We start from the raw sequence: 26,504 nt of genomic DNA on the forward strand, positions 1-26,504 counted from the left end.
GGGAGACAGCAGTGATGGTTCCAGCAGCTGGGTCTCTGCCACATACAAGGAAGGCCTGCATTGAGTGTCTGGCTCCTGGCTTTGACCTACCCTGCCCCTAGCTATCATTGGCATCTGAAGAGTAAGACCACAGGGAAGGAGCTCTCTCTTTCTCCAGCCTCCTCTTGTTCCTTCCTCTCTCATACTTTCTGTGTTTCAAATAAATTAGATTTTTAAAATGTAAAACAAGTTAAATGTTCATTCCATTTGATAATCAATGAAGTAGAAGTAAAATTAAAGAAAAAAACATTTTCATTCCTCCATTATTGTTTGTTTTCACCATCAGTGACATTTATTTAAGATTTAGTTGAAGGAGCTGGCACCGTGGCATAGTGAGTTAGGCTTCTGCCTGTTTCAGTTATCCCATATGGGTTCCTATTCAAGTCCTAGCTGATCCTCTTCTGATCCAGCTCCCTGCTAATGTGCCTTAGAGGGCAACAGAGCATGGCCCACATCCTTGGGTCCCCAAACCCACATGGGAGACACAGAGGAGGCTCCTGGCTCTTGCCTTTGAACCAGCCTAGCTCTGATAGTTACCACTATTTGGGGAGTGAACCAGCAGATGAACAATCTCTCCTTGTCTCTCTATACATCTGCCATTCAAATAAAAAGAAAACCTTTTTAAAAGCTAAATATTTATATATATATATATATATATATATATTTAGTTGAAGAATTAATCCTCAGAGATGGTTAAATGTTGAGAGAATAGTGTGAGGTTTCTGTCCTGAATGTTGAGAAGTTAATGCTTAGGGCCAATAAGCAGAATATGTTCGACCTGTGATTTGCAGCCACAGGCCATGTCTGGCCATGTCTGGAGACACTGGTTGTCTGCCTGGGGCAGGGCAGGGGACTGTTGCTGCTGTTATCTATGAACAGAGGCCAGGAATGCTGCCTAACACCCTGTGCCACTCAGAATTATCTGATCCAAAATCTCTATGGTGGTGGAGGACCCCATAATATTGTCTAATTATCAAATTCTTGATTGCCATACAGGGAGTAATGCCTTCAGTTTTTTTTTTTTTACTTGCAAAGTTAAGATAGCATCTACTTCTATTCTACTTTCTACATTCTATCCTATTTCTATATTCTATTGTTATGACAATAGAATGGAATTGTGTAATAAGTTGTAGATCCAGTGCCACCTCAGAGTGAATTCCTGGCCCATCACAGTCAAATTTCTACATGTCATAACCCTTATTTAAGCTCAGAAATATAAATTTTTATATCAACAAATACCCAATATTTAATCAATAATAGCTTTGAAAATATGTTCTTCATTTATTTATGTTATTCCAATTCATATTTATTAATTGTGTAATAAATATAAACTTTGATTTCTGGCTATTCTGTTTCCCATTCAGATTCCTGCTGATGTATTTGGGAGGCAACAAGCGATGGCCCAAGAGTGTGGGCCCCTGATATCCCTGAGGGAAACCTGATGGAGCTCCTGACTCCTGGCTGTAGCTTGCTGTTACAGGCATTTGGGAAGTGAGCCAGCACATGGAAAGTCAATCTTTCTCTCTTCCCCTCAGTTTCTTTCTCCCTCCTTTTCTGTCTCTTTCTCTCACTCTGGTTTTCAAATAAATGCTTCTTTAAGTATAGACAAACATAAAGAAGAAAAATGCTTCACAATACTCCCACCCCTAGAGAACAGTCCTGTTAGTATGTTTGTACCTTGTGAAATGGACTCAGAAAGTTGGTAAGTGGTAGGTGTGAATTTTGAATCCAGGCTGTCTAGCTCAGAGCCATGCTGCTGACATGGAAAACATCACTTTTATCCTCTTTAATTCTTACAGCATTCTTATGACACTTAGCTAATTCTGCTTGCATTGCATTTTAGCAGTTTACCAAAATTACTTTTCACTCGGAGTCTTGGATATGCATTATACAGTGTATGCACTCGGTAGATGGTATTTGGATAGATTTCACAACCAAATGCAAGGCCTAATCTCAGACAGTTATGCCAGAGGCAGAAGGGCTGAAAAACTGTTTCATCTGAGTCATAAAACTCATCAGCTCCTTTCTTCTCTTCCCGTTTTCTCAATCCTTAAACAAATAGAAATTATCATCTTCCTAGGAGCAGCAAATGTAGAGATAGGGAGAGAAAGCATTTTTTAAAAAGAAATATAGCTTCCCTTCCCAGCCACTGATTTTCAGGATTTTTTTTCTTTATCACACTACTTTGTAATTTATTCAACCCAGCATTAAATAACACAAGGGGACAAATTCTGAATAAACACTGCCCTGTACCCATAGGTGGTGACCTGTAGACAAAATATGTTTCATTTTCATCTTTTTTACACTAATAGTCTAAAAATAACAACATGGGGAGGTAATATTCAGTAGCTACAATTTACTAATTTAAGGAGAAATATTGAAGAATCCAATAATTTTAAACAGCATCCCTTTAATCTCCTATTTGTTTTTATTCCTTAGTTCTTACATTTATAAACAATTCAAAATAGTTAACAATACATGAGAAAATTGAGCTACTGAATGTTGGGGTGGTCATGGTAGCTTAGCAGGCCACCTTATGGATGCTGTTCCACTTCCAGTCCAGTTTCCTGCAAATGTACCTGAGTAAGCAGTGAAGAGTGGCCCAAGGCCTTGGGGCCCTGCACCCAGGTGGGAGACCTGAAAGAAGCTTCTGGCTCCTGGCTTTGGATTGGCTCAACTCCAGCCATTGTGGCTATTCAGGTGTGAACCAGCGATGGAAGTTCTCTTCTCTTCTCTTCTCTTCTCTTCTCTTCTCTTCTCTTCTCTTCTCTTCTCTGAAACACTACCCAGTAAAAATACATAGATCTCTGTAAGAAGAAAGAAATGCAGGTGCCTTGTAACGATGTTGAGAGGCCCAGCCTTCAAACTGATTAGGAACTCTTCAGTGCAGACAAGCTACATGACTACTTACCACCGCATGCTCCTTAGCCTTGGGTGTATAATCTCTCTTTACTTCTTTCCTACTTCCACTTACAAAAACAATTTACATCCTAACATCCAGTTCAAAATCTGAAGCTTTCCTATTACCTCATATGGACACTAGTCATAAAAGTAATCATGATTAAAATTAGTAATTGAGGCAGACATTTAGCATGGCAGTGAAGATGCCTGCTTCCCACATCGAAGTGTCAGGGTTCACCTCTTGGTTCGACTTCTGATGTTGCAGCAGGGAGGGCTCAGGGAGTTGGGTTCCAACCACTCACCCTGATTAAGTTTTGGTTTCTATTTGAACTAACTTTAGCTGTTTCAGGCATTTAGGGAGAAAACCCCAAGGAATGAATAGGAGCTCTGTTTCCTTTCTCACTTTCTCTAAAATTAAAAAAGGAACTGAAGGAGCTGGTGCTAGTCATCCACCTATAATGTCGGTATCTGAACGTAGGCCCTGGTTCTTATCACAGCTACTTCACTTGTGATCCATCTCCTTGATAATGACCTGGGAAAGCAGCAGAAGATGGTCCAAGCCTTTGGGCCCCTATATCCATGTGGGGAACCCAGAAGAGGTCTCTGGCTTTGGATTGTCTGTGCTCTGGCCATTGCGGTTATTTAGGGAGTGAACCAACAGCCATAAGATCTTTCTTTATCTCCTTCTGTCTGTAATTCTGACTTCCTAATGGAAAAAAAAAATTGTGGCTACCAACCACTGGATGATTTCTCTGTGCCAGTCACTGTAAAAGCTGATTCTTTAAAATATGGGTGATAGGGGGCATACATGAGGGCCAATGAGTCAATATAACTGAAGACAGTTGAGGGCTAGGCTGCATGAAAACTTTCCAATAAAAATTCGCTGGATTATTATTGAGTATGTCACTGAGAAAAATGGCATTTTAAAAAGATTTATTTATTAATTTGAAAGTCAGAGAGAGGGGAAGAGAAGGAGAGAGAGAGAGTGTGATGAGAGATCTTCCATCTACTGGTTCATTCTACAGATGGTCACAGTGACCAGGGTTGGGTTAGGCCTAAGCCAGGACCCAGGAACTTCTTCTGGATCTCCCATACAGGTAGCAGGGACCCAAGTACTTGGACTATCTTCTGCTGCTTTTCCTAGATACATTAGCAGGGAGCTGAATTGGAAGCGGAGCAGCTGGGACTCTAACCAGCACCTATATGAGATGCCAACATAGTAGATGGTAGCTTTACTCACTACACTATGATGGGCCCCAAAAATGACATTTTGCTGACAATCAAAAAGCCACATCTTGGCCCCCTGAAAGAATAGACAGGAGGAAGTAGTTTGGAAAACAAGGGGCTGCTTTCTTTCCAGCATCCCCAGGCACAATTTTCTTAGCCTTGGGCAAATAAAAATCCTTGTTCCTAATTCCATCTCTCAGCCACTTGTTCTTTACATTTATATTATGTGTCTAATACATGTAGCCTTCACTTCCCTATTCTGGACACCGAAATGCAGAACTCAGACAGCCTTAGGAAGAAAAGCCTGCCCCATGTGACAGGACTCATCATGTGGAGGACTAAAGGGAGAGCTCTTTCCTGCTGGACAGAGGAACCTCTTAAGTTCTCATTCCTGGGGCACACTTGGTGGACTAGGGGAGCCCCTAGCTAAAGACAGTGCAAACTCCCCAGTCCCACCCAACAAGGCAAATTCATCACTTGGGAAAGGACCCTAGGAGAATTCATCTTAAATTCAGTAAGCTGCCTTTGCATGTGTACTCTCAGCTTGTGCTCCAGGAAGCAGCAGTTGGTCGCTAGCTGTCCCATCTGCCACTGGTCTCTCGCAGTACGTTCCATGTACCTAACCCTGCTCACTCTGACTGCTCTGGAGAAATTTTCAACACCTGAAAAGCCAGCCACAGTCAGTTGCTTCCCACACAGGTTGATAATCCGTAGGAGGACTTCTCTGTTCCCTTGAAGCCAACTAGCAGTGTGTGGGGTAATGGATGGCAGCCATTCATCCCCATGAATCTACACATACCACCTGCCCTGGAAGTGTTCACATTCAGCCCTTCCTCCTCTCTGGTGCAGTGGCTATTGACAGTTCCCCATCAGGGCACCCAGCATCACAGACTCCCCTCTGAGGGGGAAAGTGTTGGGTCTTTTTCTAGCCAAAGAAGCAGTGAGCAGAGTGCCCACCCCCTGGATGCAAACACCCATGTAAATTGAGGATATGCACTGGTTGGCCCTTAAATAAGCTGTTTCACCTTCTACCCAATGTCGGCTGTTTTCTTCAAAGAATGGGCCAGTTGCTTTCCATTGTCCGTAATTCACCTGTAGGAAACAACAGAAATTAGTTTGACACAACTGCCCCCCCCCCCGCCCAGGAAGCACCCAGCTCCCCTTTGTAATGTTGCCTGGCCCCAGAAGAAGATTCCAGAATAAGAGGCCTGGGTCTTGAACAATTATAAGTCTTTTGTCATCACAGTTTTTTTTATATTGATCCCCGGTCATCAAATGCATCTCTCTCATCAAGGAATTAAACCAACCATCAGGTCAAACACAAGCCTGGCAATGAGAGACTGACAAGATGATTTCTCAGTTGTGTTGTCAGCAAATGACGTTGTCAGAAGAGACTAAAAGTTATGAAGAAAGAGAATGGAGGCGCTGCTGTTGCCCCTAAACAAATTAGATAAAATTATGAGGTTGTAAAGGAAGGGTTCTTATGCTGAAGCTATGCCCTCTAGAGAGGGATGACCCCCATTTCAAAGGAAAGAGACACCTAAAGGATTATCTCAAAGTGCAAATGAAAGGAATCAGTGTACAGGGGAGAAAGAAATGAAAAATAAGCTATAAATGTTAGAATGCATTCTTGGTGAGGAAGGTTAAGAAGAACAGAAAACTCTTATTTTCTTTTACAAGGGAAGGCATTGTTTATGAAATTTCTGTCATAAAATGGAATGACTGAATTACTCTAAACTGGAAAGAAAAAATGAGGCAAACACTGAAGTAAAAGTAGGCCACAGAAGATAGGAGCAGTTCATAGAATGTTTGAGAAGGATTAACAGATGCACTAGAGATCCTAAGCTTAAGTTCTCCCTGGATGGAGAACCTGGTTCCTATCCTCTCTTCCTCCCCTACTGATTCCTCTAATACCTATCCTCTGCACCCTAACTCTTGGGACTCCTATTCTGAACAAGCTCATCTATTTTATTTCCTTCACAATATAGCAAGTGGTAGTACAACAAGGATGTCAGCTCCTTCAGCATCAAATTCCTCTGGAAAAGGCCACCTACATAATGTGGGTAGATGTTTCTGGAAGGGTTGTCCCCTCTTCCCTGAGACTCTACTTCCTGCTGCATCCCTGCAGCCAGGACCCTGGGACATGATGAACCTGTAGTGGACAAACAGTCTTAGACAAGGCCAATGAGATGTCTCTCTGTCTGACATGAAGCAGTGATGGAAGACAAGCCCTCCATCCAAATGCCAAATACTTGTCATCATCAACTCATCGAGAGGAAGTGATGTGAAGGGTATTCATGAAAGCACTTAGTGAAGTGTGAAAGTCCCTAGCTAAGGGCATTGCAGTCTCCCCAGCTCCTCCCAGTATGGCAAATTAACTAACCGGGAAAACCCATTGGCCAACAAGAGAATTTGCACTAACTCTGTCCTCTCCAGTTGTAGCCTGCAGCAGTCAGCCCCTAGTTGTCCTACCCACTGCTTTCCTGCAGCATGTTCCATGAACCTAACTCTGCTCCCTATACTGGACTGTTCGGTGAATTCTTGTACCACCCACAAGGTTGGCCCAGATGGGTTGCTTCCCACAACAATTCCCTTCAAAATATCAACAAAGTCTATCCCTGTGCTGAATTTGCATTTACTGTTTCTCATACAAAAATACAATTTAAAGAATGGTTATTACATAGGAATGTTAAATATGTGGCTTTCATGCTAAATCTGTGACAATCCCTCTTCACATTCCAGTGCTGGGAAGTTAGTGGTTTCAGTTCTTTCTGTGAACCAAGCTTGGATTTAATCCTCAGAGCTCCTTAGAAAAACAACAAAACCTCCTTGAATTTGTTTAGAGACTCATGCTTTATAAAAGAATTGGTTGGGCCTGGCACGATAAGTTAGCAGCTAAAGTCTTCACCTTGCATGCCCCGGGATTCCATATGGGCCCCGGTTCTAATCTCAGCACCCCGCTTTCCATCCAGCTCCCTGCTTGTGGCCTGGGAAAGCAGTGGAGGACAGCCCAAAGCCTTGGGACCCAGCACTGGTGTGGGAGAAACCTGGAAGAGGCTCCTGGCTCCAGATTGGCTCAGCTCCAGCCACTGTGGCCACTTGGGGAGTGAATCAGCAGACAGAGGATCTTCATTTATGTCTCTCCGCCTCTCCATATATCTACCTTTCCAATAAATATAAATCTTTAAAAAAACGTAAGTTAATAAGTAAATTTCTCTTGTTGCTGTTGTTGCTGTGGCTGCTGTTCTAATTCATACCAGTTGTTGACCTTATTTCATGGTTTCTCATTTATGTAATAAATAAATGAAATAAATCTTTTAATAAATCTTCTTTTAAGATTTATTTTTATTGGAAAGGCAAATATACAGAGAGGAGGAGAGATAGAAAAATCTTCCATCCAATGATTCACTCCCCAAGGGGCTGCAACGGCTGGAGCTGAGCCAATCTGAAGTCAGGAGCCACGAACCAGGAATCAGGAACCAGGAGCCTCTTCCAGGTTTCCCATGCAGGTGCAGGCTCCCAAAGCTCTGGGCTATATTCTACTGCTTTCCCAGGCTACAAGCAGAGAGCTGGATGGGAAAGCATGGGAAAGGGGGCCACTGGATTAGAACAGGTGCCCATGTGGAATCCCATCAGTGTGTGCAAGGTGAGGACTCTACTTGCTAGGCTACCATGCCATTCCCTAAATCTTTTTTTTTTAAAGCACAAAATTTTAAAGTATAAATTCAATTATGTTGTAATATTGATATAAAAATGTTTTGTACATTGTTTTTTAATTTATGAATAGTAACAGTGCATATTATGAGGTGTAGTGTGACAGTTCAGTATATGTATACAATGTGTGTTTACTCGGGAAATTAACATATATAGTCACAGACCTATTCCATTTGTGTTGGGAACATTCAGAATTTTCTACCAGCTCAAAATATGTGAACTAGCAATACTTATACATGTCCTTCATTAATACATTAAAAAACATCTAGAGAAAGGCAGATCTAATAGTTTCCTTAATTTTAAAATATGATGAGCATAAATGTTTTGAAATATCCAGAACAACTGTAATTATCATATGAAATATCCATAGTTACTATTGGTGACCAAATCCTGCATGCTGCTGAGTTTTATTGATTCATTCATAATTAACATTTCAGCTTGATGTTAGTGAAAATCAAGAAATAGTTTTCGTCCCTGTCCAAGTTTGCAGACTCCCTGAAATCAAGGTCTTTTTTGCTTTGAGGTAAGAACTCATGCTGTAAGCATCAGTGGCTTCATTAATTGTGAATTGCCACTGACCAACACAGGCTTTTCCTATGTCATTGGTATGGAGTGTGTTATAGGCTTTTTAGTCATCTTTTTATCCAGTTGCCCCATTTAGCAACAGTTCATGAAGGATTCTGAAAGTTTTGAAGTTTCCCTTTCATATATGTCCCAGTGCTAATGTTCCCATCCAGTTTTATGGTTTCCCAATAATATCTCAGGCCAATCCCCCTGCTTCCCACCCCAGGGCCACCCTTCTGTTCTGGAATCTTCATGAACGGCTCCCTTGATCCCACCACACAGCAGGCTTAATGCTCCAGCTTATGTCCACTGCATTCCCTTCTGCTGCACCTTCTTGTTTCCATGTTCCCTAGAAAGCTCTGAATGTTTACATGGCTGTGGTCACCATCAGTCAACAAATGATTATAGGGACCAATGTTGAGGCATTGCAGGCTAAACCACCACCTGTGATGTTAGCATCCAAAATCAAACCACCAGTTTGAGTCCCAGCTGCCCTGTTTCCAATTCAACTCCCTGCTATTGCACCTGGGAAGATAATGGAACACAAGCTGAGTAGTTGGGTCTCTGCCACTCATGTGGGATACCTGTTTAGAGTTCCTGGCTCCTGGCTTTGACCTGGCCCAGCCTTGGCTATTTGTGGCCATTAAGGGGAATGAGCCAGCATAGATGATCTCTCTCTTTGTTGCTCTTACAAATAAATAAAAATTAAACATTAAAAATATAAAAACATAACATATGATAACAGAACATTTCAATGTTCCAGGCCTATGAGAGATGTAGAAAACACAATTTCTTTTGCCCCAGAAAGCAGCAAAGTTCATTCTATGGGTTGAATGTTTCCCTCAAGGTCCATATGTTAAGTTTTTTCACCAATGCAACTGTGTTGAGATGTGGCACTTTGACAGGGTGACAAGGTCTTGAAGTTCTGCTCCATGACTGGACTAATGTCTTTCTATTGAGAGAGTCAGTTGGTTATGGTGGGAATGGGTACCAGGAAAATGAGGACTCGGTCCCTGACCTTCTCTCATGGTGGGATGCTTTCCATCATACTATGTTGGAGCAAGAAATTCTTCACCAGGCACAGCACTTTCCATTTGGGACTCCCCGCTTGCAGAAGAGGGAACTAAAAAATTCTATTCATTATAAAACTCCTAGGCAGGTACATTATGGGTTTACAGTATCAAATGGACTAAGAGTGGCAAGTATTTGGTGTAGTGGTTGAGCCCTGCCTTGAGATGCCCATGTTTCAAATCAGCAAACCTGGGTTTAAGTCCCGACTCTGCTTCCAATTCCAACTTCCTGCTAAGATACACCTTTGGTGGCAGCAGGTAGTTGGGAAACCCTGATTGAGTTCCCCACAGCTCCTGGCAAGGGGGAGGGAATGGGATGGGATAATCGCCAGGCAACCGGGGTTCTCTCAGGGACACAGGTAAAATGTCTCTGGCAGAGAATAGGATGCCTGGTGGGAAGAAGGCATGCCCAGAGCCAGTGGACATGGATAGCATGTGCCATGGTGATCTCAGAATCGGGGAAGCTTTGTAGGAAGAAAAAATCTGGCATTGGCTTTGCGCTATAGTCCTGTATGTAGGCATAAGCACATAGCATGCTCATTCAGTGCCAAAGAGAAAGCAGCGGGAAGCAAAGGAACAAGTTCCTGGCTGTGAGTTAGCTGGTCTGGACTTAAGTCCCAGTGTGGCCAGACATGGGCCAGATGACCTTGGGGGGAGACACTTAGTCCCTGCGGTCTCCAACTTTCCCCTTGGGATATCTGCAACCTTGGAGGCAGCCCTTGGTGGTTTGCAACCATTTCATTATTCCAGCACCTTCGGAATGCATGGTGTGGCTGGCCTCCAAACTCCTTCCCAGCTGGGTCTAGTCTGGGGAGATTTCTGCTCATTTTCCACATTTCTGCTATTCTTTCAGAGGAGTGTGTGTATGTGTGTTTGTGTGTATGTGTGTGATTCAGAACTTCAGTAGGAACCCATGACAATCATGTGAGGTGCATTTAATCTTGTACAGCTTAATAGTAGACTAGCTGCAGAGTTTATTGGATGACTCTGCTTTTCCTGGGAGATGGGAAAAATCACACAAGATTTTTTTTCTCTAATTTTTTTTCCCCTCGGACAGATCCAAACTCGATACAACAATACTGATACCATAGGTCTATTACAGTTAATTTCAACATTTCATACTAATTCATCTTGTAGGTTGGACAATTATTTCTGTAAAGGAACAAGCAAGTTGAAATGCCTGTGACAGTTTAAGACCACAGTTCACTTACCATCTGTTTATTAAAAAAAAAAGATTAATTTATTTGTATTGGAAAGAGATTTACAGAGACGAGGAAAGACAAACAAAAAGAGATCTTCCATCAACTGGTTTACTCTCCAAATGGCCATAATGGCCAGAGCTGAGGATTGATCCAAAGTTAGGAACCAGGAGCTTCTTCTGGGTCTCCCATGCAGGTGCAGGGTCCCAAGGCTTTGGGCCATCCTCTACTGCTTTCCCAGGCGATAAGCAGAGAAGCTGATGGGAATTAGAGCCTTGGGGACATGAACCAGTGCCCAAATGGGATACTGGTGCAGTGGGCAGAGGATTAGCCTGTTGAGCCACCATATCAGCCCCTGTAAAAGATTTAAAACAGGAAAATGTAAGTAAATTAAATTAAAAGTTCTTTGTGTTTATCCACATTATAAGAAATAGCAAATGATGGGCCTGGAGCTGTGGCCTAGCGGCTAAAGTCCTTGCACTGGGATCCCATATGGATGCCAGCTCTAATCCTAGCAGCCCTGCTTCCCATCCTGCTCCCTGCTTGGCGAGTGAATCATCGGACAGAAGATCTTCCTCTCTGTCTCTTCTCCTCTCTGTATATCTGACTTTACTATAAAAATAAAATAAACCTTTAAAAAACTGAAATAGCAAATGTGCTAATAAATGACCTTTTTCCTCCTGTCTCGGGATGGGATTCAGGTTGTCAGACTTGCACTCCGGTTTCATGGTGTAGTAAATTTGTTTGCAACTGGAACAAACTCTTGCCCGTGTTACTGGCTGAAGCAGAGCTGTATGTGAAGGAAGTGCCCCGGGGGTGTGACAGACACAAATTTCTCACCAAAACCTTTTGAGGAAGGGTGTACTGCCCAACTGCAGGGGGTGGTGCTCAGCCAGCAGGTAGCCCTTGATTCAGTGTCAGCCTCTGGAGCAGCCAGAGGCGCTGTCACAAGTCACGCCCTTCCCAGGAAAGCCTGAAGAGTGATGACCCAAGGAAGCGAGGCTCTCCACATGCCCCCGTCATTTCAGCCTTAAGTGGGAGCTCTGCCAAGCAACACTTCCTTCAGATTTTCCTGCTGCTTTGCCATGGCTTTGTTGGGCCGATGTTATCATTCACCTCTGCCTCAGCGCAACCCTGCTTCCTCTCACCTCCTTTTCTAGGTATTGCTCTCTAATTAAAGCTTTTAGCCCAGACTGCAGAGACTAATTTAAAACAACAGATACTGTGAGTGAGCTGGACAAGCAAGCAGTAAAGTGAGGTTTTGGAAGCAGATCATGTGCCTTTGGACTGGTCATGAGGACTCCATCACTGGTAGCAGGTGGAACACTCAATTAAGTCTATCACTGTGGGTGGGTAGGTGAATTCAGAATGTTTACAAATGGGAGCAAATGCACCGACAGATGCCATGTTTCACACATTTGAGATTTTGATACTAAAAATCTCCTGGAAGGTGCATTTATTTTCATGCACAACCTTGTGAAATCTTTGGTAGGTGTTGGGCACAGACTTTAACACGCTGCTTGCAACGCATGCAATCTATAACAGAATGTTTGGGTTCAACTCTCCAGTTCTACTTTCAACTCTGCCTTTCTGCTAATACACACCAGGTGAGGTAGCAGATCATGGTTCAAATGTTTGGTTCCTTGTCACCCACATGGAAACCTTTGAGCACCTGGCTCCTAGTTTCGGTTTGACCATTCCAGGTTGTTGCAGGCATTTAGAGAGAAAATCAGTGGGTGGATCTCTGACGCTCTGTATCTCTCAGCCTTTCAAAACACATAAAATATTTAATAACTTTGAAATCCACACACAACAGTGTGTTTTCAAAAAGCTCATGGAAAGGACTGGCACTGTGGCATAGCAAATTAAGCCTCTGCCTGCAGTGCCGGCATCCCATTTGGGAGCTGGTTTGAGTCCTGGCTGCTCCACTTGTGATCCAACTCCCTGCTAATATGTGTGGGAGAGCAGCAGAGGATAGCTCAAGTCCTTGGGACCCTGTATCCACATGAGAGACCTGGAAAAATTCCAGACCCCTAGCTTTGGACTGGCCTGTTCCAGTCTTTGCAGCTACTGGGGAATGAACCAGTGGATGGAAAGCCTCTCTCTCTGCCTCTCCTCGTCTCTCTGTAAATATGATTTTCAAATAAAAATAAATAAATATCTCTTTTTTAAAAAACCCATGGAAATGCATATTATGAAAAACTATGCAAGGAGTTTAAAATTTTTGCCAGATAAACGTATGTTCTAATTCAGTGTTCTGCAATCTTTGAGAAAACTCTCTTCCTATAAGGATAAAAGGACTGAATGACTACTGATGAGTATCCCTGATACGCTACAGAAGGATAAGAAACTAATGCAGGTGTTTGACATGGGGACTTAAGACACCACATGGGATGCTGTCATCAAATACCAGAATGCTGGTTCCAGTCCCAGTTACCTTGCTTCCGATACAGCTTCCTGTTAATTTGTCTTCCGAGAGACAACAGATGATGGTTGAAATACTTGGGCCCTTGCTAGCCATCTGGTAATCAAGATGGGGTTTCAGGCTCTTGCCCTGGACCAACCCCTGGCTGTTGTGGGCATTTGGGGAGTGAACAATGAATGAAAAATTTCTCTCTCTCTCTCCCCCTGCTTCAGATAAAGCAAAACGAAATAGATCTTTTACTATTATTATTTAATGGAAAGATAAGAAGCAGCCGAAGGTGAAAGTTGAGTATGAGATCCAGGGGTGAAAAAGCAAGAGGCTTGTTGGATGCATGCACAGCCCCTCAGCCCTCCAGAGGCAGCACAGAAGGCATAAGGACCAATTAATCACCCAAATGCTGAACTCCAGGAAAATCAAGGCAGGTATGTACTAACGTTACCGCTAGGTTAGGAAAATTTTTACCCATTATGGATAGAGTGGAGACATCTTGTAGTTAACATCTGGACATTGACCTTCCTGAGCTGTCACATGTTCTAGTGCAAGTTCGATGAGCACGTGAGTGGAAGAGGGGCCATGGTGACAGCAGCACATACATGTGGTCTTCACAACCTGAAACCAGGCAAAGCAGGGTTTTTAAAATGCAAATTGTAGAAATTAATCTGTATTGGCAAATAAAACTGTTATATATATATGTATGTTGCATATACATGTTATATATACATATATGTATATTATATAGATGTATATATCTCACTTTGTATTCTGATTATTATAAATAATGATGTATGTAAAGCAATGTTAATAAGCAATAGGAAGAGTTAGAATTGTTTCTGTGACTTAAAAAATTTCTTGTCAAAGTGTTAAAAACTGTCAGTGCCAGTAACAAATGCATAGAGGACGCAAAAACAATAGAAAACTAGCATCTGTTCATCATGATATTGCTATTTAAAGTTTTAAAAAATCCTAATAGGGATGCCGTGAAGCTGAGACAGCTCCTGGCTTCCTGTGTAAGTATACAGGAGTCCAACACAGATACTAAAATGAGGGACCTGTGTAGTGACATGGCAGGCTAATCCTCTCTCACTGTGGTGTCAGTATCCCATATGGGCACTGGTTCTAGTCCCAGTTGCTCCACTTCCAATCCAGTGTCATGCTAATGGCCTGGGAAAGCAGCAGAGGATGGCCCAAGTCCTTGGGCTTAAGTTCCCATGTGGGAGACCTAGAGGCACCTCCTGGCTCCCAGCTTCGGACCAGCCTAGCTCCGGCCATTCCAGCCATTTGGGAGAGTAATCCAGTGGGTGGAAGATGTTCTTTCACTTCTCCTCCTCTCTCTTTATAATTCTTTTAAGTAAAATAAATAAATCTTTAAAAAAACCAGTAAAATGAAACTAGAGACTTTACCAACCAAAAACCACCAACTGACCTCTAAGTTGAGGCTTGACATTCCAAGCCAATCAAGTACATTTTCTCTGTCTTCCCACTGTGGAAGAGCTAACTGTTAGCGCTGGCGCAGCAAAATACTCCAATTCTCACTGCTTCTGCGTATAACTGATGCATGGATAACCTGGGTTAGGTATAATTCTTTGTCAAAACTAAACTTTATTAAATTTATATTTTTTTCATCTAAAGATTTTTCTTCTAACAGACTTAGTGTCAGAAGTGGGATCTGGACACACATTGCCAGTGGTCTGCCCCTAGGAACACAGTGACCCAATGATATCACATGAAGTCCATTGTGCTCATTGCTGTTTTGTTTGTAGCTGGTGGCATAGTGAGTTCCCTCTCAGATGGAGTGTCATAATTATGCAGCTTTTAAGAAAAGCCAAGATCTGTTTATTTCTCTATTTGAAAGGCAGTGTAACAGTGCAAGTGAGGGGCAAGGAGAAAATCCTCCCTCTCAACTGGATTAGGTTCCATCCTTATCCCAATAACTTAAGGCTGGGGATGGAGCCTTTAGGAAGTAAGCTGTAGTTTCCATGTGTTTTTTCCCCTGAGGATTCATGTATTGGAAGCTTAGTTTTCATTGTTGAGATTTTATGAAGTATGATGGGACCTTTACGGAATGGGGAGTAAAAAGGGTTCCTCAGGTTATTGGGTATAAGCCTGTCAGAAGGACTGATGTAGCTCTTGTGGGATCCAAGTTAGTCTGCCCCTACTGTTTCTCTCTGGCTTCCTGTCTCATTATGTGATCTCTCCCTCTCACCTATGCACCTGACGTTTCAAGCCATCTGCTACAAGGTCATTACAGGAGCCAAACTGATGCTGACGCTATGCCCTTCAGTTTCCAGAACTGTGAGTCAAATGAACCTCTTTTCTTTATAATGCACCTAGCCTCAACTAATTCATCATAGTAATGAAAAACAGATCCATTCCACTTAGTTCTGAGGATAAGTAGGACAGCAGGGAGCGCTAGGGTCCTGCCTCGCATTGTGCAGTGGCTGTTAGGGCCCCTGCACCTGCCACCTGCACATTGTAAGAAGAGAACAGATGGATGAGGAGCCACTGAGGCTTTCACATTAAAAGGAGAGTAGTCAGACCAGGAGGCCTAGAAACCGAGAAGGTATAGATCTTCATGGTTTTGGTTTTGGTTGTTGATTTGGGTATTTTTTGCTTGGTTGGTTGGTTGCTTGGTTGATTGGGGGGTTTTGCTTTGGGCAAAGAAAGAGAAAATTTATCTCAGTGGCTCCTGTGAAATGAGACAGTTTGCTTATTTTTACATAAATTGCTAAGGATGCAGCTCTGATCAAGTATCCAGAACTTATTCCAAGGACATTAATGCATCCTTTCACCTACCTTCATTCAAAGGAACCAATAGAGCCAAGGATTATTTTGTGTTGAAGAATAAAGAGCAACTCCATCTCACAAGACTTGGAGTAAATAAGACAAGGGTTCTAAAACACAGGGAGTTTTGTCTGGCACATGGAAGATGCTTCATCAAATCAGTTGTTACGTTTTGTGATCAGCATTCTAGTTTTTTGCTGTAGTTAGGATCAACTCCCACTCTAAGTCAGCACTTTTCCTGTGTTAAAGTACATGAAAATTACCAGGGATGTTTTTATATCACAGATTCTGACTCAGTGGACCTGGATGCAATCTCATTCCTAATAGTCCCACTTCCAATAACTCCATTTCTGATACTGCTGGAATGAGAGTTACACTCATGCATCGAAATGATCTTTTCCACCTTGTTCTACCCCAGCAGCTGTGATCAGGCTGTTTGTTTTACCTTGTGTACATTTCCTTGGTCCCCAGTGAACTATTCAGATGCTGTAAACTTCCAAGATGTGGTTTCCTGGTCAAACCTTCCTCCTACAATATCATAATGCCAACTGATTTATGCAGGGCCCGGTCTCCCAAGGGTTAACTCCACAGCTTAGCTTGTTTCTCAAGAGGTGTAACAGGGTGTGCAATCTTGGCATGACACATTTAGCCCCCCAGCCTAACCACAAGTTCCTGCTTCCTGTTTGTCAAGTTATGTCCCCAGGGGATTTTAGGGTGGCCACTTGAGGATTGGATAAACACTGGGAGGAACTAGGCAGAGTATAAAAGGCAGCCTGGAGTTTCAATAAACGGCATTTGGCATTCTCCTTACACAAATGACCCAGTGTGTGTTGTCTTCTTTTTTCTTTCTTTCTTTTTTTTTTTGTAAGATGTATTTATTTATTGGAAAGTCAGATATACGGAGAGGAGGAGAGAAAGAGAGGAAGATCTTCCATTCAATGATTCACTCCCCAAGTGAATGCACCGGCCAATGCTATGCCAGTCTGAAGCCAGGATCCAGGAACTTCTGGTATCCCACACAGGTGCAGGGTCCCAAAGCTTTGGGCTGTCTTTGACTGCTTTCCCAGGCCACAGCAGGGAGCTGGATGGGAAATGGAGCTGCTGGGATTAGAACCAGCGCCCATATGGGATCCTGGCATGTTCAAGGTGAGGACTTTAGCCGCTAGGCCATGCCACCAGGCCCTGTGTTGTCTTCTTTTCAACCCTAGTCCCTCCGCTTGGCTTGGGATACACAGTGATGTGGTGTTGCCAACAGATTTATACCATCTCTGAAATCCTGACTCAGATTTAACAGAAGTTTTTAGTCAGGACTGTGGAGAGGACAGTTAACCTCAAAAGCTGATGAAGACAGAAAAAATGTACTTTAAATATGTCTACTTTATGGGGGCAGGAGTTGTGTGCAATGGGTTAAGCTGCCACCATCTCATATGAGTGCCAATTCAAAATCCCGCTACTCTGCTTCCAATCCAGCTCCCTGCTAATGCACCTGGGAGAGCAGCAGAGTATGACCACACTAGTTGGTCTTACCAACTAGTCTTACCATCGGCATGGAAGACCTAGATATAATTCCGGGGTTCTGGCTCTTGTCCTGGCTCAGCCATTTGGGTAGTAAGCTAAAGGATAGAAGATCTCTTTTGCCTCTTTCTCTCCTTTCTATGTGTCTCACTTTCCCTTTCAAATAAATAAAGCTAACTTCTTTAAAAAAAGACACTTGGGGCTGCCATGGTGGCTGAACAGGTTAATCTTCCATGTGTAAGCACTGGCATCCCATATAACTGCAGGTTCATGTCCTGGCTGCTATGCTTCCAATCTAGCTTCCTGCTTATGGCCTGGGAAAGCAATGAAGCATGGCTCAAGTATTTAGGACCCTTAACCCATGTGGGAGACCATGAAAGAGGCTCAGGGCTTCGAATGGGCTCAGATCCAGCCATTGTGGCCATTTGGGGAGTGAACAAGCAGATGGAAGACCTCTCTGTTTCTCCTACATCTCTGTGAATTCTGCCTTCCAAATAAAAATAAGTTTAAAAAAAATTGTTTTTAAAGACACATGTACATTTCTGCCCAATTTGGGTGTTCCTTTGGAAGTCCATTGCCTCTTCTTTCTTACACAAGCCATCCCTTCGTTGACCACTTGCTCCTTCTAAAGTCCTTCCTTGTTTTCTGAAAATGTCACAGATCTCCCAGCCAAACATCATTTGACCATTTTCTAACATAGCTCGCCGAAGTATGACTGTTCTTTATGAACACCACAACTCTTTATCCTCAGATTTCAAGAGTTCCATGATTTTTCAATTGAGCTAAGTAGTTACAAAAAAGAAGCACAAAAGAAATCTGGAAGCAAATCCAAGCAACTCTTCCCAAGGGTGATGCTTGTGGAAAGCTGCATAATGGCGTCTCAAAGATGGCTGTGTCCTCATCCCAGCTACCCTATTCCAGGGACCCTTACAGCAAGAAAGATTTTTTTTTTCATATGTGAATAAGAAATTCCCCCTGAATTATCTGGATGCCCAATGCAATGGCAAAGGATCCTGTCCATTGTTAAGATGGAGGCAGGAGCACCCCTCAGTAGTGGGGGATCTAACAATAGAAGCAGGAGGTTGAGTGACTTCTGGAAGGGGACATGTGATAAGAAAGGCCTGCAGATTCCAGAAGCTGAAAGAGTTAAGAAAACAGATGCCCATCCTGTTCTACCCCAGACCCTCCACAAGGAATCAGCTAGGCTAACACCTTGACTTTAGTCTATGAGCCTGATTTTGTGATTTTGGGTACTCCAGCTAACAAAGATGGGGTCTACCCTGTTTAGATCCATTGTGTTTGTGGTCAGTTGCTGCAGTAACCCTAGGAAACCAATACAGTACCAAGATGCCCCACTCTCCGAGGGCACGTGGCATACAGTGTGCCAGGGAGGGCTGGGTCAGTCTGCCTGGGCCCTGCAGGAGATGAAGAAAACTGTCAAACACTTCTGTAGCAACTGACAGGCAACTGTATTGCTGCTCATGAATTTCTTCCCATGTGTCACCAGGCAGATGGCAAGTTCTCCGCGGGTGCCAGCATGTTCTTTTGCTGACTTGGTGTCTTTGAGAGAGAGACAGAGAGAGCATTTTTAAAGATTTATTTTTTTATTATTATTTTTTTATTGGAAAGGCAGATATACAGAGCGGAGAGACAGAGAGGAAGATCTTCCATCCGATGATTCACTCCCCAAGTGGCCGCAAGGGCAGGAACTGAGTTGAAGCCAGAAATCAGGAGCTTCTTCAGGTCTCCCACGCGGGTGCAGGGTCCCAAAGCTTTGGGCCATCCTCGACTGCTTTCCCGGGCCACAGGCAGGGAGCTGGAAGGGAAGCGGGGCTGCCAGGATAGAACTGGCGCCCATATGGGATTCCGGGCGTGCAAGGCAAAGACGAAAATGAATCATTTGAGTTGTTTATAATTTTTTTTTAAATTGTGAAATTTTGTGATTTATTTTTTAGTATGCTTATTGGTGTTTTCCTCTGCATTGAAACAATTTCATTATCTACTATGCTTTGAAAAAAAAAGTTATGTGTGATGGAGAAAACATAGCAAAGATTTGAAGTAGTGCTGCCTTGCTTTTTGCTCTCCATAACTGGGGCTTTGGTTGATGGTGCGGCATAATGCGGTTGAGCCTTAGCCAGCACCTGCCAGCATCCCAAGGGACAGAACTGGGACAGAAATGAAAATGCCTGCCCTCCCACTGCAAACCTGAGGGAAGCAAAGAAAATGCCAGTTTGCCTCTGAGACCAGTGCGAGAGGGGAGGTCCTTTGGCAGAGTTGGGCTCTGACCTAAGTTTCTAGGGGATAGGTGCCCAGTGCCAACTGCAAGCACCTTGTCCTGACCCATGTGATTTGTATATCTCCCCAATGAGAAATGCTAACAGGAGTCCTTTATGTGGGGATGAAAGGACACTAGACAGCCACCTAAAGCATAGAGAAGAGATGGAGGCCAGTGGTAACTACACAGCTCAATAAAGACCCAGCATTACTGCATTTTTATAATTCCTTCCCCACTTATTTTAAAATGCAAATGCATAAGCAATAATTACAAACCTATGTCTATGAGCACCATCTGTATAAAAATGTAAATGATGGTGACAACATCATAAAAAGGAGCTGGAGCTTGTGGAAGCAGTTTTTGTGGAAGCTAACTAAGGTAATATGAACTCAGAGTAGACTGCTAGACATATGAGAGTGGTAATCTTCAGGGTAAACATAAAAATTTAAATTATTGATTAACCCTTCCCTTGCAAGTGCCAGAATCTCATATGGGCACCAGTGTATGTCCTGGCTGCTCTGCTTCCCATCCAGCTTCCTGCTTGTGGCCTGGGAAAGCAATGGAGGATAGCTCAAAGCCTTGGGCACCTGTACCTATGTGGGAGACTCAGAAGAAGCTCCTGGTTCCTTGCTTCAGATCAGCTCAACTCCAGCCTTTGAGGCTTTTTGGGGAGTGAATTAGCAGATGAAGGATCTTTCTCTCTGTTTCTGCTTCTCTGTAAATCTGCCTTTCCAATAAAAAATTAATCTTTTAAAAATTTTAGCTTACAAAATATAGAAAAGAAAAGAAGAGATTCAGAACCACACAAAAAGCCAAGACTCGCAGCTGGCTCACGGAGCAGAGTGTGTGGATGGCAGTGTGGAGAAGTGCGGATTAGATCCCGGCACCAGCAGCAGGAACCCAGATAAAGCAACCAGGTGAAAAAAAACACATACGCACACAAAAAGTCAAACTAAATCCAAAGGAAAGACGTAAGGAAGGGACTTAGGAATTCTGATTTCCTTTCCAAATTCTCTTTACATAGCTTTTCTGTCCTGTTAATAACTCTAAAATAAGGCAAAAATGAAATCTTGTCCATTTAAGAATTTTGTATATGCTTTTCAAGTAACTGAGTGTCACGAAACAGAAACCACCCTGGTTTTCCCAACCTGACTTACTTTATTCACAAGATTTATTTATTCATTTGAAAGAGTTATTACAGGGAGAGGAAAAAGGATCTTCAGCTACAACAGCACCTTGCTGCCTTCCCAGGTACATCAGCAGGGAGTTAGATTGGAAGTGGAACAGCCAGGACTTGCACTGGGTTTGACTGCTACACCACAATGCTGGAGGGAGAGGGACCCTCCCTGACTTCTAAGAATTTCCTAGTTGCTGCCGTTTCTTTCAATGGAGTCTGGTTTGATCATCTCCTGGAGTGACTCTGTGGAGTCACACTGGGAATGATTCGGTTGATTTCTTCAGGATTTATTGTGCTGTTCGAAAAATCTTTGAATTGCTTTTATAGAGGTCTATGTTCTTCTACATACATGTGTACAAGACTCAAAATCCCTGAAGAAGCCCACGTAGACTGATCCATCAGTGACCGAAGGTCCACTAACTTGTTCTATCGGCACATGAACACTCATGATAACACTTGAGATTATGTGATGTTTAATAAAACTGTGAGCTGCTCAGCAAACTTTGGAAGGTAGAGCTCATGTAGTGCAGGAAGTAAACCCAAGCCAGGTTCAGCCAAGAGGAAGATCTGTGGGTCCAAGGTTTCGGACGCGCCAATTCTGTCACCAGTTCTTAGCTTCCTGTTACTAGTTTGGCTTGTTTCTGAGCTGAACTCTTTCCCATGGTGACCAGCTGGCTCCAGAGCTATAGTATTGTATCCTTCCCCATGTAAATAGAAAGAGTGCAGAAGTCCTGGAGTTCACTGGGATTGGATTGGTTCATAGATCTTAGAACATATGGAGTATTGGCTGCCTTTGCCTGATTTGGAGTGTGGGTCACAGCCTCCCACCCTCAACCTCAGGTACATGGGCAGGATTGGGGGGAGGGGAAGCTCTCCTAAATAACTCAGAGCACTGTCACCAACAGAAGGACATGAAGGTTAGGTGGTCTATAGATACACCATGTTGGAGGGTAAGAAGACCACCAATGTCCACACAGTTCTCACTCAGATGTCTCTGGGAAGGGATGGGGATATTGGTCAAGAAAGGAGTCTGCGGGGGCTGATGCTGTGGTTTAGTGGGTTAGCTCACAATCTGTAGTGCTTGTACTCCATATAGCTTCAGGTTCAATTCCTGCTGATCTAATTCCAATCTAGCTCCCTGCTAATGGCCTGGGAAAAGCAGTAGAAGATGGCCCAAGTCCACATGGAGACTTAGTTGAAGGTCTTAGCTCCTGGCTTTGGCCTGGATCAGTCCTGCCAGTTGTGGCCATTTGGGGAGTGGATGGAAGACTCTTTCCCCAGCACCTGTCTGTAATTCTGACTTTCAAATAAATAAGTTTAAAAAAAAAGAAGAAGCAAGTTGGAACCCCAGGATGTTGGAGGTAGCCACATCCATGAGTCCTCTAATCCACTGGGCAACTGAAGAAATTGAATCCAGAAGGTGCAACTCTTTGTTGGCACTTCAGGGAGCAAAATCCACATATCTAGGTCCTTCAGGCAGTACCTCCTTCCCCCCCCCTACCACCCTGTCACTAAGTAATTCTAGCAGAAATCAGTAAATCTTCCTAAGGGGCTTAGAACAACAACAAAAAAAACTCTCAAATGGACAGAGATCAGAACTTATTATTTAAAAGGCAACAAGACAGACTGATATAGTTCTGTCTTGGTGGACTTCCCAAATGTTGGCAATAGCTCAGGCTGGGCCTGGCCAACACCAGGAGCTGAAAACACAGTCTGTATCCCCTATTAGGTGGCAAGGACCTGGCTGCTTGAACTGTCGTCACTGCCTCCCAGAGGGAACTCCAGCAAGAAGGGAGAATCCGGAGGCAGACCTGAACCTGGAACCCTGGTGCTCCAGTAGGGAAGGGGTGGCATCTTAACTGGGCACCAACCCCAAGCTTCCATTTCCTCTACATGCCATGTGTCTAGCAAAATATTGACATATGAAGATCAGCCTGGTAGCGCAGTGGTTAAGACACCTTCCAGCTTGCTATCTGGGAAAGCAGCAGAAGATAGAGCAATTCCTTGGGCCCCTGAACCTACATGGGAGGCCCAGATGGCGTTCCAGGCTCCTGGCTTTGGTCTGGCCCAGCTCCAGCTATTGGTAATTATTTGGGGAGTAAACCAGCATATGGAAGCTCACTCACTTGCTCACTCTCTCTCATTCTGCCTTTCAAATAGATCTTTTAAAAAATAAAAGTTGATACATGTATGTATGCATATATATCTCTATACAAGAAAATCCTTTGCAAAGTTCATGAACAATGAAATTAAAAGATGTCTCTGGGCAGATGGAGCAGTAATTAAGTTGCTGCTGGAAACACTTGCATCCCACATCAAAGTGCCTGGTTGAACCCCGGCTATTCTACTTCTAATCTGGCTTCCTGCTGATGTTGTACCCTGGGAGTCAGTAGTGAAGACTCATGACCCAAGCACCTGAGCCCCTGTCACCTACATGTAAGACTCAGAGTTTTAGCCTTATGGCTTCAGCCTGGCTCAGCCCTGGCTTTTGCAGGCATTTGGGAGTGAATCAGTGGATGAAGTTCTCTTTTTGGCCTCTTTTAAATTTAAGAAATAATAATAATAAAAATAAATCCATAAAAGGTGTGCTTATTTTGGAAGGAAAAAATCTTAAAGTCCATGCACAATGTTTTCCATTATGTTTCTGTAGTCTCTTCATATACATGCATTTCTGAATACAGATAAAAGTATGATCTACATGTATAGGCATGTACATAGACATAGAGCTGTACAGATGTAAGCAGAGAAGGCATGATCATGTGTGTGCATAAATAAATGAGAAACAGAAAGATAACTGGATAGCATATTAAGAGTTGTGTCTGGCTAGAACTACTCTAGAATATTTTTTTTTCCTTTAAAATGCAGTTATAGGGTCTGGAGTGGTAGCCTAAAGGCTAAAGACCTTGATTTGCACACATTGGGATCCCATATGGGCACCAGTTATAATCCCATCGGCCCCACTTCCCACCCAGTTCCCTGCTTGTGGCCTGGGAAAGCAGTAGGATCGCCCAAAGCCTTGGAACCCTGCACCACGTGGGAGCCCCAGAAGAGGCTCCAGAATCCTGGCTTCAGATAGGCTCAGCTCCGGCCGTGTGTCCAGTTGGGGAGTGAACCAACGGATGGAAGATTTTCCTCTCTGTCTTTCCCCCTCTCTGTGTATCTGACTTTCCAATTTAAAAAAATAGTAATAAATCCTTTTAAAATGCAGTTATAATTATTGTTCACCAAAAGTGAGGCAGAATAGGTCATATCGAAGTATTCCTGCAGTTTTCATTCTTTTCATTGGTTTTTCTAAAACTCATTTCCAAACAACTTTAGAAGTCCTTGCCATTATCATTGCTGCTGGGAGCTGGCCTCATGTCTGTGTGTCTTACCACATCCATCAGACAAGTGCCAAATGTACAACAGACAGGCGGTGGGCTTTGCTGCAACATCTGGCAAGCTTGGGCAGTCCTGTCCTTGGTGAGGGTCACACTCATGTGGCCAGACACCTTGTGGCACCAGAGGCTAATCTAGACCCGGCTTCATTTGTCTGAACCACAGTGGGACAAAGCCAAGGACAGAGAACTGACAGATAGGAACATGGAAATTGCACCCTTGGGATGGAGGGGCATTTATTTTCTTGTGATTTCAGAAGTATCAAATGAACATAACACAATCATCAAGCCTCAGTAGAGGGCCTCACAGCTGGCTCCCTTTATCCTACCCAGGATAACCCAGTGTGCAAGAGATTCTGTCAAAACTCACCTTGTGAGACCCGCGTCTGAGAGGTCAGCCCAATGCTTTTCCATCGGTCTAGCCTTGAGTATGGTTTCCAATGAGGTTCACGTGACAAGCATCCTATTACTTTTAGTTTTATAAGAACACATAATAAAATGAGCCATATATAATAGCCACCAATTAATTTGAGCTGTCTATATTCATCCAAAAAAATATTTACTTAGTGCTTTCTCCATTCCAGGCACTAAGCTACTGAGCCAAAAGCAGGAAACAACACTACAAACAATAGCCACTTAAATTAAAAAAATTTTTTTTAAATGTATTTCAAAGGAAAAGTTACAAAGAGAGAGGACAGAGTGATGGAATCTTCTATCCACTGGTTCACTCCCCACATGGCCACAATGGCCAGAGCTGAGCCAGGCCAAAGCTAGGAGCCTGGTTCTTCCTCTGGGACTTCCATGTGGGTGAAGGGTCCCAGGGACTTGGGCCATCTTTCAGATGCTTGTCCTAGGCCATCAGCAGGGAGCTGGATTGGAAATGGAGCAGTTGGGACCTGAACTAGTGTCCACATGGGATGAGATAAGACAGAGGCTTAGCCTATTATGCCATAACAGTGGCTACTGCTGAATAACACACATTTTTAAAAATATAAACTCATCCTTCCTCTTAAGAAACTAGTAAAAAAAAAATACTTAGACACCTTCATCCAGAAGTTTTTTTATGATTCGGCTCAGCTCCTTTTCTTCTATTGTCTAGCAAACACTGTCTGCCTCCTGCTACTCAAAAGATGGTACTGTCTGAGGTTTTTGATCCCAGGAACAGAAGACCCCTCTCGATTTGTGCAGACACAGAGTTCATTCTCTGAGCACAGCTGTCTGTCAATAGCATTCATGAGCACTGGTTACGGTGGGTATCCATGTATCACTAAAATTTAAGAAACGGCTTTATCCATAGGTGGCTCAGGCTGCAGCCAAACATCCTGCCATTCATTTTGCTCTCCTCTGTTCATCTGGACTGGGGCAGCATCTTCAGGGGTTTCACAATTGCACAGTCTTGGAAGGAAGTGAAAAACTGCCAAGATAGGAACAAGTAAGTCCCAAGCATCCTGACTTCCTGGAAGAGTTTTCTCTATTGCTTAGAAGCTCTTGAACTCTATGACAAGGCCTGTTCAACACCAATTTGTGTTTCCTCCAAGCCTGTCAGTCCTCTGGACTGCCCCGAGCTGCCATGATTCTCTTCCCTAGTTACTATCTCTAGTATGGAGGTCCTGGCATTAAATACTGTGCTCAGTCTACCAAGCAGGAAGTGGACAAGCCTGGGGGGGCCGATGGGCACAAGAGAAAAGCAATGTGTCTTACTGTGAACTTCTGGGCTCTCACTGGGCACTTGTGCCAATTCCCTGATCTGTGACCTGCTGAACTGGACAGACTGATGGAGCCCAAACTGGAAGCCCCAGGCTGTTGGTCTGCAATTGATCATATCCTTTCTGTAATTGTACAAAATACTGGGACAGAGTCTAATTCCGTGGTATAACAGGCATAACAGGCAGAGGTGCCACTTGCAGCACTGGCACCTTTTTTGGGTGCTGGTTCAAGTCCTAGCTGTTTCACTTCTGATTTAGCTCCCTGCTAATGTATTTGGGAAAGCAATAGAGGATGCCCGAAGTATTTGAGCTCTTGTACCCATATGGAAGACCCAGAAGAAGCTCCTGGCTCCTGGCTTCTGCATGGCCCAGCTCCATTTATTGCAGCTATTTGGAAAGTAAACCAGAAAATTAAAAAAAAAAAAAAAGAAAAGAAAAAGAAAAATCCCTCTCTCTTACTGTTTCTCCCTCTCTCTCTGTTTGCAGCCTAGGCCAGTCCACCCCCTCCTTAGGCAACCTGCTGGTCCCCTATTC

The sequence above is a fragment of the Ochotona curzoniae genome, unplaced genomic scaffold, assembly GCF_017591425.1.
Source record: "Ochotona curzoniae isolate NIBS_2020 unplaced genomic scaffold, NIBS_Ocur_1.0 patch4, whole genome shotgun sequence".
Taxonomy (NCBI): domain Eukaryota; kingdom Metazoa; phylum Chordata; class Mammalia; order Lagomorpha; family Ochotonidae; genus Ochotona; species Ochotona curzoniae.